Here is a 22,455-nt window from a genome sequence, read left to right as displayed (position 1 = left end):
CTTAGGAAGCGTACAGACCCGGAAGCCTTATTGTAAGTGGAATTATACTGATACGTCCCATGGAAGACATCGTTATTTTCACCCATTTGTGTGTTTGTTTAATTGTAGCGGTCTCAATTTTATGGCGCACATATATACATTTAAGTTTCTCATTCTTAGACATTTACATACGTTTTGTAAGATTTGAGGTTTTCACAGCGGTGAGTATGAAGTTTTCTGTCTTCTGGGTTGTTGCGCTGTGTAGTATGGTCGATGGTTACAAACGTTTCAGAGGCCCTGATGACGGAGGCAGTATGACCTCTGAAACGTTGGTGGACATCGACCAGACTACACAGCGCAACAACCCAGAAGACAGAAATCTACATACGTTTTGTCCCTAATAGGCGCTGTCTGTAATTGACCATTTGATCTCAATCAGTGTTAGAAGTAAGGTTGTATTAATAAATTACAAAATCATTCGTTTCAATTAGAGAAAAGAAAATCAAAGAGATAACACGCTAATGGCAAGTTTGTTTCTCCTTGATTGATTTAACTATGTAGACTAGCAATAGTGTTACGAAAGAAAAAAAATTCCAGTTCCCCGTGGTTTTACCACATTTTTGGTCTTATTAGTATAATCCACCTTGATTGCTGCGAAACATCCACATCTACTTTTTGTAATAAAAATTAATTTTGTTAGTTTTTGTGGAAGTCCAAATCATTTGAAAGATTTCTAAACATATTTGGCGTTCGAAAAATATGACTATAAAATTCCGAGGTCCGAAATATTTTTATATGCCCCTAGTTTAACGAGGGAGGTTTTGTAGAGTGGGGTCGAATGACACTGAACTCGATGTTTTTGATTCATTGGTACATTTATATTTGCAGTAAATTAATGTCGTCCACTGCAACCTTTCTCCGCCGCCACTCTATCTATTAGCACCATCTCCACTTTCTGTCTCCTTCTGGCATCTCCCGCGCTTAAGAACTCCAGTGCTCAAATCCTAGAAGCTTATTGTTCGACTCGGCTACTCCAGTGCACTGTTCATCCTTCTCTTGTAATGTACAGTCAGGTTTAGTGACAAGAGGAGATCTGCCTTCACATTCTTTACGCATCGCATCACTTCTTCTCATTTGCATTTTACTTGTTTTCCTTCTCTGTGTCTATAGCATAATTAAGTCCGGGGCTTCCGTTGTTGTAGATGACTTAACATGAAGGTGATGGAAGATTCCTTAGAACGATTAAATGTAGGAGGGAGGATATTATTAAAATGTTTGTTAAAGAAGTCTGGTGTGAGTGTGTGCACTGGATTCATCTGGCTGGGAATAAGGACCGTTGGCATCTCATGTGAACAGTTTGTGGAGATGTTGGTTTTATGTTCACATTTTTTATCTTGTATTACTCTAGGGTAAATTAATAAAGAGAGTTACGACAGCTCAAATACAGGAAAGATAAAAGGGAAGGCATACGAAATTTTAACTGGCAATTACTTATGAAACTGTCACTTGGAAGACTTAGACGAAGCTAGGGAACCAAGATAAATGATAAGAATGGAACAGCTTACGGTGAAATGGATTTGATTGAATTAGCTTAGGACAGAGTGCAAAAATGGGCATTTCTTTGGGTGGGAGTTGTACGTCGGTATTCTTACCAGCAATGTATAGGCCTACTGACGTGTTACGGAACAGCAAGGTGTTTTGTTAAAGCCATGGGACGTGGACTAATCCTTATAAGACACGTATATTTGAATAATTGCAAGAAATTTCTTCTTGACATTTCTTCATATCAAGTCCTGTTTGCCATTCCCCCTGAGGGGAATTAGTGTTTTTCAGTGAATCGTTAATTGACGACAACGTACCAACTGTTTTGAGGTCAGGCATCGTGAATGGTGACTTTGTAGTAATGGGGGAGGAAGCGGACGCGTAATGATTCTTCTCAACATGTGTGTCGAGAAATCGATCTTTAAAACTGCATAAACCATAATCGTAATAGTATACCAATTGATTAGAATCGGGAACTTCGGATCAATGAATCAGTCCCGGGCATGACGTTAAACTGCGTCCACAGATCGAGTGACCACCGGTATAAGTGGTCCCACTCTACCAAGTACCAACAGCCTCTTCGGAGGGTGGAGGTTCAGGGCACCCTCATGCCCTTGGGGTGAGAAATCACCCCTAAAGGCGGATGAACCCGGATGGGTCAACGGTGTAGGATGCGGAAGGCAAGGGGAATCCCCCGCATTAAAGATCCTCAGGATTTCCCAAGTATCAGCAGCTCAGGAGATGAGAGCTGCTGCCAACCAATCCTAGGATTGATTACAAAAGAAGAAGAAGAAGAATATATGTAGTATCAGCGAATTTGCCAAGATTGTAGTGAGTTTTGTAAATAGTTCGGCTGTCTTACCTTATTTTAAACGATTTTTTATTTTATTTTTAAGTGTGAGCATTTTAGTGTTGTGGTAGTATTAAATCAGACCAGTTATTTGGTAGACGATCCTTTATGTCACTATTCTGTATATGCTTATTAGTTACTTTCCTCCGAAATTTGCTGTTGCCCGAACAAATGTTTGCATCTGTTCTGTCGGTTTGTTCCCTCAGCTTTCGTAAGTGGAAATGCCAGAATGCTTTGTTAAGAACGAAACGGTTGACAGTGACGTCTGGCATGATTCTTGTGTCATATGGTCCTTGGTACGCAATAACATGTTGTCATAGATATAATGATAATGCATAGTTGCATCCGCTATCCCCCCTTCACGTACGTACTAACTCCGAGCGTTGGTGTGCATAAGATGCTACTCTTTCGTATTCGGGGATGGGCCTGATTCGATTGTCGGGTGACTAACCGGGCTGTTTGTCGTTCTCCTCATTTCCTCTAGAACTCCAAGGAAGTAGTCCTGCCTTAAGGTGAACAACCAATGCTTCCTTCCGGTGTTCACCATAAGAAGGAAACTTTAATATACATAAACGTATGTACACATGTTTGCACATTGTACACATATACATACACACGCTGTGTATTTGATATGCAGCATTACTTACCCACTTTATTCTGCTTCAGCTAGCGTTGATTCTATCAAGAATTTCAGACGAATTCTACATCCGGGTCATTCGTTTTACACTGTCACGTGATTTGACCTGCTGGGTTACGTTTGTTGAGAAGTCTGTTGATATTTGTAACGACTGTATTAAAATAAAGCAAAATTATGCTGTGGTTTAGATCTTAAAACAATAAACTATTTGTTCATTTTTTCAAATGCCCATTAGTGTTTCAGCCCTCACACCACCATTTGCCCTAGTATTAACCCTTCAAAGCCTAGGGCTTATGACATGTATCACGTGTTTTGACAATAAACAACTTTGCATTTTTCACAGTGTTCTTGTTCAGATATGAATCGAGGTCTTCCAAAGACGAAACTGACATGTAAATAAAGTATGATAAAGTTTGTCCCACTATACGCCATGAAGGCGTTTGGGGTGAGTGGAGGTATAGCTCCTCTCTTCCTTGACCTCGGCACTAGATGGGGGTGAGTGATCAGCATCACGCCCCGGCCGGCTTTACCCCCGGCAAAGGACCCCGGTACCCATTGTAGAGGAGGGTGGGTGGGCCCCAGAGCCGGTCTGGACGCAGAGTCTAGAGGAAAAATCCTCTGCCCCCGTCGGGGATCGAAACCCGGCCGTCCAGCCCGTAGCTAGTCACTATACTGACTGAGCTATCCCGGCTTATATATAAAGTATGATAGTAATAAGAATCTAGTTTGAAGGGAGCAAGATAAGTGTGATTCTAATTTGGGGGTATGTAGGGTATGTACACAGCACAAATGTGTTAATGACAGCATAAATCTGTTACTTTGAGTAATCTGACTTACAAAAATAAATTACTGCAAAAAGTACTTAATGGGCGAGCGTTTGCTGATGGGACCATATCGCCTGAAAGGATAAGCGGAAGTCATCAAAAAAGAGCGGTTTGAGTAGATGTTTTCATGGCAGGCAACGAGACGACGTTTTCCTTTCGGTTTTACGACCCGTTGTATTTACGGGGTTCTCTTATAGTTTGAAAAATAGGATCGGAATATGAGCTTAGGAAATCCCTGATGTGCAGCGGAAAAGAATATGTAAATATGAGGAAATAAAATGAGAGAGAATTCAAATGCACAAAAAACTGGTTTTGTGTTACGATACAACGCGATGAGAATATAATGTAAATATTTCATCCAAATAACCGCCTTTGAATCACATACATGCAGTATATTTTCATATCTGTGTTTTTACTTCGTCAGATAAGGCAGAACTGACAATTGCTCTATTGTTCAGAAATAAAATATCCACAACTACAGTGTCTGCATACAGATGCCCTGCTTTTAGAGTTTCTTCAATCATTCCAACAACGACCACTTTATAAAATAAAAAGGGCACTGTCTTATTTGTATGATAAAATTTTCTCGATTTGAGTCCCCCAAAATAGCTAATAAATGTTGACATAGCAATTAAAATTTTGAGAGTCATTGAGCTCTAACTGACAATCGAAAGAAATTGTAGAAGTGTCTTGGTTTAGGTAGAGAATCTTTAGCAAAGTTCAGCTGAAACATTTTATTTTGATCTGTCAACAAATATGAGGTCGTGGAATTTTAATGGCAATCACACTCTTCTGCTAATGGAGGAACTTGCAGGTCAGAATCAATTTATATACCAGGAAGAAAATGAGAATTGAGGTTTGTGTTACATTAATATTTTATTATACAGTTTATGAGACTATAACTCAATATCAATAAACTAGTGATAAATCTGTGACGGTAGCGGCCATAAGAGTCTGGGCAGTTCAGTTTATTCCGCATTGTTTTCCCATCTTTTATCCATTTCTTATTCTCTCAATGAGAGTTTCTGCATAAAACATTTGTTTTTATTCTGCGCAGTTTATTTTAACTTTCTTGATTTTGGAGTTCAAAAATTTGTTTAAGAAAAGTCCCCGCTAATTTACTAAACTTCCTTACTACACCTGACGTAATAGAACATGCAAGTCGAACTTGTCCACTTGAAAAAGAGGTGAATGTCCTCGAAGCGATCACATGGGTGAGAAAAATTATGCATTGAGATAATAAATCTTTGCTTTTCATTGCAGCCGTTTCTGCAAACATATGCTGTCGCAAAAAGGCGGCCGTTTAAGAGGAACGCGTAAACTTACTGGCGTAATTTCCTGCAACTTCAGCATTTTACGAGCGGAATATATGGGCAGTCGTTCACTATTCCTTGCTCAGTGGTCTTACTGGTTTGGCTCTGAGCCAGGAGTGAATCTCTGTGAGAGAGACCGACGATTGACTTAACTGGGTTTTTTAATCCCTTGGGGTGGACATGACTGAGGCCAGATTGCTACACGAACCTGATAATTAAACATTTGACAACCAGAACAGTAGAGGTCCTTGATTTTGGATTCTTTCATTTGTCTCGTTTTTTGTGGGACTACAGCGTTTGAGAAGCCAGGAGAATTAAACTTACTCTCTTTGATCCTTCAGGTAACTGAAGATAGAGGCGGTATGTTCCTTTGAAACGTCGGTAGCCATCCACAAATCCATTCGATGTAACAACCCAGAAGACCATCATAGACGTGTTCACTCCCGTGAAAACCTCGCATCTTCCGTTTTTTACTGCCTCTTTTTCCGAATCACATGGTTGCTGCCTGCGGGGAAACTCTCCGCTCCTCCGCTCTTCCGACCGCGCCAGTCATCTTCCACTCAACTCTTAAGCCAGATCTTGATAAAGCGTCCTGAATCCTACCCTCTGCCCCCTCAAAACCACAGTAATTCACCCTCAAGATGGGAACTGCAGTATTTTCCGAAATGCTGATTGCTTCAACTACTAATATTATATTAAAATATATACTCATTGAAACAGTAGCTTCTAACTACTGCATTTGGGATACGTATAACAATGTGCTAGGGTACATTCTGCAAGATGATCGATTGTTAATCTTATTTGAGGAACTAGTAGAAATGCTTTCACTTTATTTAAACTGTATATCAGCACGGCCTTAATTTATTTTTCACATTTCCATTATTGTATTCAGTTCACCATTTCGACGAATTTATAACAGACGTAGAAGCGTTTCAGTGGTGTTGAGTGCATTTTAGAATTATCGCCGCTTGATAAATTTCGTGGGTTACATACATTCAGTTCACCAGGAACTTCAGCACTTGAGGTTCTTGATGCCCTGTTTTTATACTATTTCTTTTATCGCACGTTATTCTCTTCTGCGTACCTTCTCTCATCGTAGTTTGTGAATACTGAAGTTAGATGCAGTGGAAATAGTGTCCTTGGTTGTTCAAGGGGAGGAAGGTTATGGATGAAGACGCTAGAGCACAAAATTGATGGTTTTTATGATAGACCCACCCGGCCGACCCACTAAAGTGAAATTACGTTTCGTGTATATAGCGTGTGTACAACACAGATTGTCCTATTTTCTCGTGTTCTTCTCGTTTTGCTTGTGAGGAGCTTATTACCGTGTATGTTTACCTGTTTTAAACCACTTAATACATTTCCATGTACCTAGGTACAGACGTCATATTATCATACAATCACTCTCTTTATTAGCGTGATCAGAAATGCTAACGGCACTAAGTTCAGGAGGATGATACTATGCAATTCTGTTACATTCAATTATGAAAATCGGTGTAGATGTGAGGGTCTCACGGCGATGAGAATGTCGCTGTTTGTCTCTTGGGTTGTAATGTCGTTTGGCCCTTTTCCAGTGTTTCTCCGTGACGTCGGTACCTACAAGTCTAATACAGTGCCTTAGAAACCAGAAGGCGAACAGCAACATGGAAATCTGTACTCACGAAATGTGTGAAGACAAATACATGTCTGGTTTTATATAATTTTGCAATTTAAAATAGAAGTCGAAACCACAAATGCCTCTCTCTATGCCATGGTTAATAATTTAGTGATTAGCTTTGTTTAGATGCCAGCGTTCTGTTATTCGTTTCTGCCTCAGTATAGCGAGAACGCCTGCAATCAAATGACTAGACCGCCTGCCTGCGCACCTGACGGAGAAGTTGTCTCATTAGCACGGCGATGCAAATCAGGTGATGAAAATTAAACTCAAGAACTCGGAACAGTTGAAAGTTTTATTGGATTGGATTATCTTAGCTACGTCAGAAGCCACACGTTACATTTTACGAAACCGGAAAGTTGTTAGTGAGTACAGATTTTGACATAGTTAATGTAAATATTTACATCGATGTTTTATAACTGGCTGTTTTGAAACATCCAGGTGATCCAAGGTTTTATAAAAGTTATTATCGATAAGTTTAGGTTTTAGCGTGTTTAAGATGAATGCTGGTTACAGAAGCTGACGTTAGTAACTTTGTTACATTTTTAATCATATCCGTTGAGGTATCTCGTTAAAGGAACTGTTACTGTGATTGTAAGAGATAGAAAAACAAAAAACCCGCATATGTCTAATAGTTGTGTTCGTAGTTTAGTATGTTGTGGTGAGATTCTTCGTGGCTTTGTGAGTATTTTTCTCTTTTAATGTTTCCCTAGGGAACAATGGAAGTAATAAAGAGCTTTCAAGATCGCGAGAGCAAAGCACTCAACAATCTTATTTAACTTAGATATAGTGGTCGTCTCCTGTGCATTTATTATACGACAGTCTCCACTTTACTTTCCTTGCTTGTGGCTTGATGCCATGTGACACTTGGACGTTCTTTCTTTAAAACGGCTGTCATGTTACTCGTGCCACGAGTCTGTGCGTGCTGAGAGATTCGCGCGACTTTTCTTGTTGTTTCATTTCTTACTCCTGCCTTGCGTCTTTGTTTATGAGAATCCAGCAAAATGGGAGTCTACGACTACACTGCAATAACGAATCCGCTGAAAGACCTCTCTTAAGACAAATCATTGGACTTTGTAGTGCAGTTATTAATATTAAAGCACTACGGAAAAAATATTTGAACCTAAGAAGGGTGAACCGCACGAGGAGTTACTTTGGGGAGCAGCGGTGGCTGGAAATGTGATTAAAATAGGGAACACAATTTTGGTCTTAGAAATCGCCAACTTGGAAGTGATGGACAAAATTAATAAAATGGCAGAATAACATGAAGATGAATATTGAGGAGATATTATGTGATCGTGAGTGGCGGATGGAAACAGCTCACGATTTCATGCTTAGATTTCGTCAGTATGCTGTGTTTTTCCGACGTAAAAAGTAAAGGAAAATACCATACTGTATTGATTGACGGTAATGTTATTCCCTGCTATGTCATCCCACACTTGCTTTTATCTTCCTTTTCTGGTCCTTTCGTTTGTTCCTACTAGCACTCTGGAGTTTCAGGTATCGGAAAATCGTGACTTGACGGAAAGGGGGGAGATCTCAGCTGTCAAGTTTTAAAGAGTTCTTCCTGTAGTACAATCTACGGATCTTGTAAATCAGTAGGACTTTTTAAGCACGGCATTAACATTAGCAAACAAATTGCTATCTGTGCTTGCAGATTTTAATTTATTCTGCTTATCGTTTGTCTTCTCAATTTATTCTTTTGACTGTCCCAATTAATGTGAATTCTTAATTGAATAGAACAGTGTGGAGTAGGTAAATTAAATGTATGAGGCGTGTAACATTAAATCTGCGGAACTCAAAGGCTAGTAGAATTGAAGAACTAGAAAAATGTATGAAAATATTTGCTGTGAGCGAGAATGCATGCCTCGTCTGCGGGCTTACAGAGGTTTGAGTGAGTAAAGTCGTCGCCTGACTGCCTATTTAACATTACGACTTTACATTTAGCCTGTATTTGCATATGTTAAAGTGCGCTGTCGTTGGAGTGATACAATTACGTTGTTCCGTTTACCACTGTAAACGCTAAATTTATTGTGAAGCTTTTCTTCTGCAACCTCGAAAGGTTTTTAGTGGATTTAGCAACAATGAGAGTCAGATGACTAGTCTTCCGCTTTGCCAAGGTTCCTTTTCGCCTTGTACCTTATTATTATTTGTTCTATCTGTAACGTTATTTTCAACGTGCCTAAGGTGGTTATTTCTTGTCTCCATACAGACATCTCCATTATTCTCTATTCTTGTGACTCCACTGGAAAATTTCATCTGTCTGCTTGAACTTCATTAATCTTATTTTCTGGATCCTCTACATATGTGCCGACAGCCTAGCTGAAATTCATTTTATTTTAGCTCAAATACTAATTTAACTTTCTTTGTGTCCGTATGAACTATGCATACGCAGAAGAAGGTGGTTGTAATGTTTGAACCAGTTAAAACTGATAAGTTGTTGTTAGACTATCGAAAAAGATCCGGTGATAATATCTAAGAGGTAATAGTATTGTACCCATGTCCTTTGAAGGGACCTAAAAATAATGAATTAAGTCTTTAAATTTCTTAAATATCTTAGCGAAACCATGGAACTGTGCATTTAAATGTAATGACTGGTCCACAGCCATGAAACGAGGAGGGTCCGTGTTTGAAAATATTTCCATTTCTACGAGGTTTCTGGCGAGTACAAGAGGAGGATCAGGCTGTCATTTGACTTATCTTCTTCATCCTGTTAGCATTACAACTCTTCCACTTTACACTTATCACTCCGCATTCGTTGATGATTTAATATCGCTGAATAATCTATTGTGGTAATACGACAAGCAAATAAAAATAGTTTAATGTTTTTAATTATGTTGTTCTAATGCAAGAAGTGTATCTTCTTTTTAAGCTGAACAAAAGAGGATCTACTTCACAGTTAGAATAAATACATAATGATATTTAAAATAAAAAGATTTTGAAACATGTGTGGACAAATTCTGTTATTTGTACCACTTTAGAGTTTTTGACAACGGACATTCTTTTAGAGATAATTACCATCTTGTACATGTGGACGTCCTCCGTACACACATGCAAATACCATGATGGCTTATAAACTTGGTTGGACCCAGGCTGGATATCTTATGCTCCGTTTCCGGTAGTCGTGTTTCAACTTTTCTTTTTATCATCACATGTGAAACGGTTCTCGTACCAACACATTCTCCCGTCGATTGGGGTCCGGGAGCCCTACGAGTCAGACCTTCATGTAATGTCAATGTTTCGAATGCATGGAGCTTTACCTTGGCGACCCAAATATCCTTCTTGGCGTGATAGAGCGAAACTTTACATTTTTATTACCATTCATACACGTAAAGAGGGCTCTAGGAAGTGTGTGTAACACAAAGTACGCTTTTCCAGCCCAGTGAGACTTCGTTTCACACAAACATACAGGTCGATTTAGGACTTTTCAAGACAGGACCCTTATTTTGAACTGTTTGAATCTGTTTTATGTTATGGAATAATACCCACTTTCTGTTGTTTCTGACGATACATTTTTATATTGGTCGAGGTAGTTGCTTTTATCACGTTATTGCTCACTTCGTCTTCGCCGTGTTAGTGGAGATGGCCAAGCGATAACTAGGTCCAGTGGCTGTGTCAATGTGGGGATAAAGGTTTAGAGGTCAAGAAAGTAAGACTGATCCCTAGGGCCGTATTTCCACCCTGTGATGCTGCTGGTTCGGCGGCAAACGACTGTTCAACTCCCTAGACAGATATTTCCAGTCTGGTCACTTTTCCAACAACGTAAAAAGTATACGGCGACTCGGCTGAACGTGGATCTTATTCAAGTTTGCACAAAGATCATCCAGAGGAGAGAATGACATTAGACGGCACACCGCAGCTGTCATATATTTTCAGTTGTCTGTGTGTCTTTAACATATAGGAAGTTTCAGAACTTTAATTGATTCGTTGGTTCCCTTTTACTGACAGACAGACTGACTAACTGACGGACTCGCAAAAATTCAATTTCTTCCATCAATTTATCAGTTCTCCAAGAGGTTTAGGAATGCGTGGAGCTGTATTTCTCCTCCTCCGTACGTGTTAATGGTGTGGTGTTTAAATAAGCTCAGGTACAGCTTACGTCTACCTGTTTGATTTGCTGAAAGTAACAGTGGCAGTTTCATTTGCATTGTAGATCTAAAGATCTAATGGATCCTACAGGAGAGTAAGGAGAGAAGTATCAGCTACTTAAGCAAAACTATTATTGTGGAGAAGCAGGGAAATAAGTGGGTAACATCCTCGGCTAGATATTTTTAACAGTTCAGGACTAAGTTTGTAATATTTTATTTGTTTATACCATAACCCAAATCTTCCATTTCTCACTATCGTAAACTAATATTAGGATTTTAGCTTCAATACAAAATTTTGATAACAACTTTACCGTGTCATTATATTAACACCTTGTGTGTAAATGCGTTGTTGCTCACTGATAAATCTAGCCAACTGGAAAAATAATTTAAATAGAATAGCAAGGCAAAATGTACCACGCTGTTTATTACAAATATGCTTCTCGCACGTTGGAAATTGATGTCACGAGCTACATAATGACCGTGCTATTGACAGTAATGATTTTGGTTCAGTAGCATTTCTCAACACTACACCTCATAATTACTGCAAGCGAACTGACAACAAATTGGATTATGCAACGGCACGTTTGAGTCCATTAGCAAGGTAATGATAATAGCTCTGGAGTCCCAGCTTCCACTTTGCTTGTCGGGTTTGTATCATCTTCAGGGTAATGGAGGACTCATACTTGAATATTTTAATAATTCAACAAATCCAGTTATTTCAACAGCCCTGTTAGTTCCAACTGTAAGGGATGGACGGTGAATTAACATTCTCTGCAGAGACCAGTCCTTTCACTTCTTCAAGATCGGGTCTTTGTATCCTGCTCACTCTCCTATTTGTGAAATCATATTAAGTGTTGACAGACAGACAGATGATCTCTTTAACTTTAACTTACGTTTCTACGCAGAATTAATATCGTGCCTACAATGTGCACTTTCCGCCTTTCTTCGTACGATATACTTGTGACCTGAATAATATATCATCGAACTGGGAGTGTGCCAGGATGAGACGCAGATGTTTTTGCGAAAAATTTTATCTAGCAAGTCAGCTTCTATCTCGTGGGTACCATATGAACGTTTTGGCGCAGACTTTCACTAGGACGTATTATTCTGCAAGTTAAGGTCAAGGATGTCATTTTAAATTGATAAATATATACGATGCGGTATCGTAGAAGACATGGTGTACTGATATAAATTTAGCGTATTGTTATGTTACTTGATACTTTAATTATTTATAAATTATTAATTTGGTTAAAGAATGAGTATTTTTACTATGACCACTGTTACTGCTACATCTACAACAACAACATTGGAAACAAAGTATATTTTTCCGTTTCAGTGATGGAGAAGGAAAACAGCCGAAATGAAAAATCACATCATCGTATCAATAATATGTAAACAGAACATTTTCATTGGTAGTAGAAATTTACATTGAAATGTAAATTTATGCAAGACAATTTGTAATACATTACCACATCAAATATCGATATGAAGTTTCATATCGATTGACATCCGTAATTGAAACGGAAGACCGGGAAAATGAATCACTTTCCAAAATTATAAGACGGACACACAAAAAAAGACTTTACATATTCATCGCCCTGATGACGGAGGCAGTATGACCTCTGAAACGTTGGTTAACATCGACCAGACTACACAGCGCAATAACCCAGAAGACAGAAATCTTCGACTTTACATATTACTGGAACATAAGTGGAGAATGGAATATCCGAAAATTTCTGGATAGCCAAACCAAACTCGTATGAATGAATGAGCAGTAGCTTACTTACTGAACACCATGTTTTTAGAATGTTTTAGACTGGAAATTGTTTATTAAGTAAAATCCCTGACGAACATGGTTAATAGGTTTTTCCTCTATGTTAAATTAGTACCAGCACCATATCCTGTGCATATAGCAAGCCACAACAATTCGTGCCCCCTGGGGATTTCATCATATCATTGTCCCGGGCTTATTACCGTCATTTTGCTTCACGCTTTATTAATACAATGCTTTAAGGTACGCGTGTGTGGTACCAAGCCGCTGTGAGGCGAATGTAGATGTACGGAAAATATGTTTTTCCCGTCTTTTTCTTCTTATTTGTCTAGTTCAGTTTGCCTTTCATGAGGCTGATAGCTCAGACTACAAAATATTCGAACACTGAATATGTGATACGCCGATGAGTAGCCATGATATAATTAATTACTGTAAGTTGGATTATCAACAGTCACACAAGAAAACATATGTAATATTAATATTGTGTTAGACGTTGTCCATTGTCTGAGGTATAGTTATCTTTCACTCAGAACTCAAGATTAATTTCTTAACATGTACCGTTACATTACCTACGAAGTAGCGATAATTTTTGCCTTTATTTATATACTGTACGTTGTACTATGACTCATAACGTAGGGAAGTGTACTGAACTAATTAGGCCTAACAGACCTACTATAAACGGGATGTTTATTTTACAATAGCCATCGTTTATTAGACATTCGCACACAAGTACCAGACGTTTTTGGTAGCCACTCTGTATATGAAGCGTCTAGCAGGTGTAGGGCGTACCATTTAAAACGCTGCCGAACAACAGCCACTTTCTGCGGTTCAAAAATGAAATCAGGAACAAGTCCACTCTGTATAATAAACTATCCTAACCCCCTCCGTGACTCTCGAGTCAAGGTCACCCTGGTTCCTTTTCCGCTGTTATTTTTGTTATGATATAGCATTGTGTAAGTCCATCTACTTTATGTTTCAGTATTGTAATATCTGTAGGTACTGCTGATTAGAGTTATAAAGCAATAGCCTACAGTGCAAATTCTGTGATTTTATGAAGTGTTGCATCTTAACTGTTAACATTACTTTCGTTAATTACACATTTATTTTCAATAGACGAACATGTTGACAGCTGAAGAATTCAAAATCACAGAACTTATCTGGAGATATATTTCATCTAAATAGGGAAAACCTTCTTACTTTTTCATTAAAGGTTGTGTCGAGTACTTTGTCAGGAACGCGAGCAAAAGAAGTCGTATTAAGTCTCTTGAATATACACGCCTAAAGTAGGAGACCTTGTTCAAGTACTGTTCAAGTGTTTGCTTTTAGAAATGGGATTCTTATTCATAAGCTGAGTTTAGTTTCAGGGGAAAATATGCTTTTAGTAGCGTGTTGATGAGACTTGCTATTGAAAAGTAAGTGTGGAAGGAGAGTTCAGCCTTTGAGTAATGGTTCTATGGACTGACGATAGATCTTCTCCTTGAAGAAGTAAAGGCAGTGCCCGGTACACTCATCGACATTGTATAGCTCTCTTTTCTGCTACAAATGGAAGTGAATCAACACGACTGACATGTTTCGAATTTTATACGTTCTCGTATTACGCGGCGATTCGCAGAAACACTACCCCCATGTGAAACGAGGGTCACCAGCCATTATGGCTTGTACGTATGTAATTTTACTACCGTTTACCTTCTTTTTAAACTCACTCATTTTCCTGAATATTACTAATAGTGAGTATTAAAATGCCAGCCTGGTCTGAGGTGCTCATGAACGCATGCAGCCGTGTTCGTGTTTGTAGACCTGACAGTTCTAAACAGAATACATAGTGTGTTTGGTCGAAGGCCTTAGATACAATGCGTCACCCTCCCTCCCTTCCAAATTGGAGCTGCAGCCACAGGCAAGTTTCTGTTTTGCTACACTTCTTGCTTATCGTTACGCCCAACCCAGAAGCCAGACCTAAAACAGTAGCGTGTACCGGAATTTGTATTTTGATTAAACTGTTTCTGTGGACTACTAGCTGTTTACACACGACGCCAGAGGTTTGTTCTCTTCTTACCACAGTTTCGCTTTTCACTTTCCCTCTTTAGGACCCAGACTTCATTTCGTGCATTTGTGTCCACTTGGAGTGCCGAATATACTTCATGAGGCTGACCGCTGAGCAGAGATTTGGTTTCCTCGGAAAATCTATTTGCATATTTACTTGAAAAGTTGTCCGTTACGTACTTCCGTTAATTTTCATGACTAGTTCTCAGACGATGTGTAAACACCCGAGCATTTCTGATGCGGCATTCTTGTAAGATTGGTCGGAAAACTAACCATAAACTGGGTATTGAAGTTCAAAACCTCCCTCGCGTATCAATTTCCTGTCATGACTGACTGATCGATCGTCTTTTTAACTACGCAGTATTCGTCCAAATAGACGACCTAAATATTTAACGATTATTCTATTATCGACGTTTTTTGTCTTTATTTTCGCATCGACAGATCCTTGTGGGCGATGGTTCTCATGCAGTCGGTCGTGAGTGGTTAAAATGCAAAATGTAGAAGACAAATATCAAAGAAGAGTATGCATAATTTACTTCAAGTATAGGCCCTGCAAAACAGTCAAATTTTCTGTTTGTAATGACTTATAAACACGTGTTTGTTGCTACCAAATATGGACAAGCGAGGATTGTTATATATAGAATGTCCCACAAGTTCGATGCCACAGAACTCTGTTATTTGGAAAAATACAGGAAAATGTAAAGAGAGGAAAGTTGTTGTAAATTATGTGTTTCCAATCTCAAATGTAGGAATCTTTTGCCTAGGACGAGCCGTCACGGCGCTACTCTGTTTACATAATCAGTAGTAAAACGTTACGACGATGAGAGTAGAAGGGGGATTAATCCTGCAATACAGAGCCTTCCGGTATTTTAGATTCCCGTCTGCAAGTGAAACCTCTCCTCGCAAATTGACTGGACAGTCGGTTTTGAAGTGAATCGATTCTTTTGTTAGGATAAATAATGAAGGAAAATAAAGCACGAGAAAAAGAAAATATGAAGGAAATAAGAAAAATTGAAAATATTTTAGTGCATGGGTATTGTCAAAGAGATTTTTGTTTGAAGGTGAATGTCTTCTGGGACGTTATTGCACGTATTTTGATAACAATTGACTGACATTTCAGAGTGCTTACTGCCTCAATAATCATAACGATGGTAGAGGCCATAAGCTCTTCTGAAACATCGGTACATTTACGTGAGACTACAAGGCATTTCTCGCTGTCAGAAGTTAATTTTTATGACGTCAAAACCTATGTGCCGTCATCAGTATCTGTCACCGATATACATGAAAATTGTAGTGAAGAGTTGAGGAAAGCGTTTCTAAATTATTCGTGTTAGGTACCGGGAAATTCATAGCATTTTCCTTGTTTTCAGTAGTATAATTTTAACTCATATGGGACGTGCCAATCTATGTTAGCCCATCGTCTTTAAATTTCGCCAGCTCTGATAAAAGCTGGCTCGCACTTCGTTCCTGATTCCCTTTGGCGTGTCTAATATGGTGCAGTATAGACTCCGCATCGTCGCCGGCAGGACACTGTCGCTGCGATATTAACAAAAGGAGAACAAATTTCCGGTCATAACGCACATGGGTAGGAACGTCTGAGCTGTTCATACGCAGTATGTGGAAAAGGGACGCTGATTAAAGCCGACAGATCAAAAGGAAACACACGAGGGGAAATCACCGTGTCTTGTTGTTAAGAGATAGTTATGAGACGCGTGACAATTCGATAGGAAATGCAGGATGGATCACTTTAACGCCTTTTAAAAACACGTCGATATTGCTTTTCAGAGATATAACGCCGAGTTGACTGGTAGGTAGGCGCCAACGTTTCAGAGGAGCATAATGCTTCAATCTTCAGTCTTGATAACTTTAGCTTCTGATAGAACACGTCGATGTTGGTCCTTTGAATTGTAACGCCGCGTAGATGTGTGTGTAGATACTAATGTTCCTGATGAACATACTGCCGCCATCTTCAACCCTATTATTATTATTATTATTATTATTATTATTATTGAATTAGGAAGAAACACACACGATCTGCATGAAATTTTATGATCCTAGTAGCATTTTGAAGAAGCAATTTTGCAGCATTTTGCCGCAACATATACACTTACATGAATGGTATACTGCAGTGTTTCGTTTGTTCCTAGTCAAAGCAGCTTCTAAATTGCTCTTATATCCCATTCCCTTGGTAGTGAAACATTTAATAACAGTGAATGCACTGGAAAATGAAAGGGGTTACTGTTGCTGACAGTCAACAACGATTACGCCGCGCAAACGTAAATTGTACATTTTATTTCTATTTAAGTGCGAATTGAAGACTGTATCTTGAGCGTTAGTTCGGTTATTTGTGAAGGAATATTATGGGAATTTTTAGAGTATACATTAAGCACTGTTTACTGTAGGTTTGAGAAGACCTCTTGTGGCATTATGAATAGATAGAAATCCAACATAATAGTTTGTACTCCAATTTAAACTGGGTAGTAGCACAGCAAGTACAATTGGAGCTGACTATCATTCTCTAGAGATATTAACAGTTAATTTGATGAATCGTAATGTACCAGTACGTTAGACAGAACTTACGAGAGCACAGTGACACACCGAGAAATAAAATTCGTGAAAACAACCTCAGATCGTACGCTTTTGGACTATAAAACGGGCGTAGGTATAAATAATTAATGAAACACACAAGTATGGATTTAACAGAACATTGTTCAGAAATACTTAACCTTCTTCGAGTACCCCGTTCAAAGAATGCCGTTCCAAATTCTCTTTTACGAACCAACTGGACGAAGTTCGGGCAGATTCTGCAGACGCCGTCTTGGGACAGCAACAGGCAACTATGCCTAAGACGTGTTGATTAAAATGATGAACTTACAAACCCGCACAATTGTCTTAACCTGCAGGTAAATTCCTATTTCTGAAATGACGTCTTTGCTACCAGACACATTAATTGACCGGCAAAACATTATGGAATTATATTAGTTGACTTTGTATCCTGACGTCTTTAATATTGTAAAGTAATCCATTCACAGTCTTCACGTGTCATTACTTGTTACACTATTCTCTGACTGAGTAAAACTTTAATACTCTTCATGTATTGCGTTGGCAGCTAGGAGATAAGTTTGCATGACTTGAATCAAGATAACTCTTACATTCAAGACTGAAAACATAAAATGCAACACAAGCCTGACAGGATGTTAGAATGCTAGTGGAAGCAGTTGAAAAGAGGAAATAGATTCCCCTGTGTGCCTACTGCCATCATATGCTCACCGGCCGACCGTTTGTCTAATGGCAATGCACGACCTCACTAATGGACTGGCCATGTTCCGGAGAAATGGTAATACGATATTTAATGTTGTTGTGATAGCTAAACGCAATCATGCCCTCACAACCGGTTTCTAGCTACATACACGTAATGTCGGTTTACCATCGTTAATTTCAGTCGTATTACTGCCATGCAAGTGTTTCTCTTCTCAAAATTTTGCACATTTTCAGGAATAAACCTGGCTTCGGTTATTTTTAATGTTATAGTCTTTAAATTTTAGTATATTTGTATGAGAAACGTCTTAGGAGCTGTACGAATAGATACGAGGAGTCGTACAACTCATTTGGCTACACTTGTCTGTCGACGAACACGGGTTCCCACTGCGTAGGGGTACAAGTAATAACGGCGACATCACTTGAATATAAAGTGGAATTAGTTTTCAAATTAATCTGATATTGTTCCGCGTTGTTGTAAACCTAGCGGTGTAATAACAAAAAATAGATCACCCGTCCTTCTTGCACGAAAGTTATCCCCTGCACTCGAATTATTGGATACAACAGCTTCTCTGCTAGACGCAAGCCACCAGCACTCCGAGTATCGGGTTTCTTTTCTCACAAACACATTCGATATTGGATACGATACTGGAAATGACGTCATCATATTATTGGAAAATGGTGCTTTGCAATTTATTCAGAGACCAACCTAAACTAAGGAATTGCTTTATTTCTGAACATTTTATTTGGAAGGAAAACCAATCACTATTGTTTTCCCCAGTTACATATTACTTCCACATTTATCTGCACAGAAAGTGAAGGAATTGAGTAACGGCAAGAAGTAGCACAGGGATCAGTTTCTGATCAGGGACGAATCCTGCTTCAGAAGTTATTTTGCCCGTTAATGCAATATTACCCAGTCCCTCCAGCAATCGCATTACAATGCTGAATTATAATTACAACAATAATATGCCGCTTTTGTGTTATATAGTAACATTTTTGTGTTAATTCCTTCAGTTTCATCATCAACATCGATAGCATACCAACACCATGCAGATGAACCCTCCTTGAGAAGCTAATAGTACGCGACGTTGCATTACCCCATCCACAAATGTCCGCCAACTATTCTTATGCTGAGGCAAATAAATCCAGTCCACATACCCCGAAGCCACAAAATACTGAAATATATATTAATATTACGCTTTTATCTACGTCCGTGTCTTCCGAGTGGTCTTTTATCGTCAGTGGAAACTCTGGAGCAATGGTGTCTTTACACGTTTCCTTAATGGGGTCCCAGTTTCTTTTCCATTAAGGATCAGGTAGGGCCAGAAAACCGTTCTTCTCTGCTTTGCTTCTGAGACCCCCTGCATTCAGAACCCTAACTCCATAAACGTGCCAGCTTTTTCTATGACGTATCTCTTCTTCCTCTACTATTGTCCTTCGTCTTTCCGCTTGCTGATTCACCAGTTCGATACGGATCAGTGACAGGCTCTTCTGAAGGCGGTAATGAGCCTTCGGGTTCCTTAGTAATCTGGAAATTGATTATTTGGCTTACAGTATATTAGCTTCGTAAGAAGTATTTTTCTCCGTGGAGTTGGAGTCTTAAGTTCTTTTTGTACAGATCTTGCCCCAATTTTCTTTCCCTATATAGAATATGCATTTTTAAGACGAATCATAGGTAAACAATCATGTAATTTTGTTTACTGCTGGATGTGTTTTCAATACATTTAATGCCTTTAATTTTTAGTTAAATTTGTTTCTGAGAACAAATTCGTTAGAACAAATGCACTTGTTTATTTATATCGTTGTTATTTCTTAAAATCCCGCTGCAGAGTAACTTCAGTTGTGCCTGTGTTTGATATGCATTACATGATTGTATCTGCGTGCGGATAATATCTAGTCTTCCATGTAAAATCTTCTGTAGGCGATACATCTTTAAAAAATGTCAACAGAAAATAAATTTCCTGCCTCTATCTGTACTACACCGTCAAAATGGACTTTGCATTTTCTCATGCCGCTTATAGAATGGCATATTCATTCTTATGGTGGAGTTGAACAGATTTAGTTAATTTATGGATTTGCATACTTACTAAGCGCTGTTTTTGTAGATGTGGCCACTAGAGAAAAACCATGTATTCACGTCTGAACTGCGTGTTCGTGACGTCCATCCGTTGAACTTAATGTTCCGAAAAGCTTACCTCCATCTTTGTTGTGGGTCCGTAGAGTTTACTGAGAATTATGGGCTTAAGTGCCCGTCGGCCTGTGACTTAGAGCTTTCCCATTAACTGTTAGTACAGCATTATGACACGGACACAAGTCGGGCGGTGTGGAATCTGTGCTTTTTTTAAAAACCTTGGTGATTAAGTTGTAGAATGCTTGTTTAAAATTGTTTTATCCGCAGTCGTAGCTCATATTACAGAGACTTCTTTACAGTATTTCCAAAATACCGATCTCATTTCATGACGTATTCTCTTAAGTTGAAGTCTTCTGGTTCGTATTACAAAAATGTGAAACAAACCCTTAATTAGTTCTAAAATTAACTTCGTATCAAAATACCTTGCAACAGTAATAGTGACTGAATAAATCTTACGTTTTTTAAATACTCTGTATTTACAGTAAAATGACAATTGTCTTCAGAATGTTAGAAATTGAGAATAATTTTAAGCAGAGGTTCGAACATATTGACTGTACTGAGAAGTATAATTATACTTACTTCTTGAAGATGGCTGTCTTCCGGGTTATTGCACCACGTAGTCTGGCAAAGCGTATCTACGTTTCAGTGGTGCTTCCTGCCTCCATCATCAGGGCCATATCCCTGATGATGGAGGCAGAAAACACATCTGAAACATCGGTAAACTTCCACCAGATTTCACTGCGCGACAACTCTTCTGACAGCCTTCTTCATACTCGCCGCTGTGAGAATCTGAAGTCTCACATGTTTACTTCTTGCGTCAACATCTAGGCCACAGCAAGATTGTATGAGGATTCAGTTCGTGTGGCAGACACTGAGTTAATTAAATTGCAGTGGGGTGACTCAGTTGTCGCGTTTGCTTTGAAAATGTATTTCGGTTATATTTCCAATGCGAGAGTGTAATATTACGCGTATAATGTAATATGCATGTGAATAGGAAGACTGACGTTCTGGGAGACTGAGAGGCAATGCAGAGAACAGACAGATAACTGACCTGAAGCAGCATTTGCAGCCCCCCCACACAGTCACGGGGTGACTTGTGGTTCCTTTCAACTGTGGTTGTGTAAACAGAGGGAATTAATTACGTGTATGTTAATCCCAGTGCAACTTCCAACTGTTTCCTTGCGTCAGAATCCAACTCGAGCATGTTGGCTCATGTGTTTAAATGTCATAACAGAAACCACCCTGTCTTTGAAAGTTCAATGTACCTAATTGAACAACAATCAGAATGTTCCAATATTTTAAAATACAACACATTAATACTATATTTTTGTAACAGATATTATAGATTATATTTCAACTATCTAGATCTTGGTCACTTAAGGAACTATTCAAGTTCTAGTAAAACATTATGATTTTAAGATTTGTCCGAAGTTATGTTGTTAAATATTTCTCTTCATCTACTTAATTAAAAACACATACGTTTCGGAAGCAGGGTCAGTTCCCGAAATACTGTGTGTTTTTAACTTAATAGGCGACGAAAAATGTGTAGTAATATGCATTAGTTTAATTGTCATTTTAAGTTTAACAGAGTGCCTAACCCGTAAATGGAGACGAAGGAATAAGATTTTAGCTTTGGAATTTATTATAACTTTAACGTGTGTTATAGGCTTACATTTAATCGTTATACTGTTACAAAGAGTCTGATGATAAATATTATTGTCAAAATATGTCTCTGCGCGAAGCGTCTCCACTAGAAAGATTGGGGAAATAATACTTCTTTGTTTTGAGAATTGCACGAAGCCCACAAATATGCTCTGTGGCCAAACGTAGAGATACAAACTGTTAAAACAGGTGGCATGTATAGTTAAATGGTTAAATTAAGGCCAGGATAATCCAATCCGATTTCAGTCTCATGATTGATTGCTGTTGACAAATGCACTGTTGGAATTTCATCTGCAATGAATATAGATTGATATTTAGTCACTGTGTAATAATTTATTAATTCGTTACTTACGTGGGAACTAATTTTTTGTTATATCATTGGTTTGTTTCGTGAAATTACCCATGAAATAGCGATGACTATCACGTAATAAATGGACTTCTCACACAACTCTGTAATTTAGTTTAATCCAAGTGTTTTCATTTAAAATGTTGAAGATATATAATATTATTATTAATTTTTCACAAATGCTGAAAAATTGTTTGGGACCAGCGTTAATTAATGAAGATAAAGATAAGCCTTCACACTGAATTAGTAATTTGCAGTTAAGTATATTCCGCAGCTCTTCACGAACCTGTGAAGACAAAACTACAGCCCATTTTTAAACTACCAATAATAGCATGGAACTGTCGGCGCCGAAGTGTG

At 38.6% G+C, this 22,455-nt stretch overlaps 1 protein-coding gene across 3 annotated transcripts in view; it reads left to right on the top strand.

Annotated features, from left to right (window-relative positions):
* Positions 1-22,455, top strand: part of LOC110828533 (uncharacterized) — a 281,385-nt gene that overhangs the window by 155,011 nt on the left and 103,919 nt on the right. The gene's annotated exons all lie outside the window — the stretch shown is intronic.

The sequence above is a fragment of the Zootermopsis nevadensis genome, unplaced genomic scaffold (genome assembly GCF_977971745.1).
Source record: "Zootermopsis nevadensis isolate Lab colony 2312 unplaced genomic scaffold, Znev_1.0 Znev_ptg000027l, whole genome shotgun sequence".
Lineage (NCBI taxonomy): Eukaryota > Metazoa > Arthropoda > Insecta > Blattodea > Termopsidae > Zootermopsis > Zootermopsis nevadensis.
The sequence above is the reverse complement of the archived record's forward strand: the minus strand, read 5'-3'. Positions and strand labels throughout refer to the sequence as shown.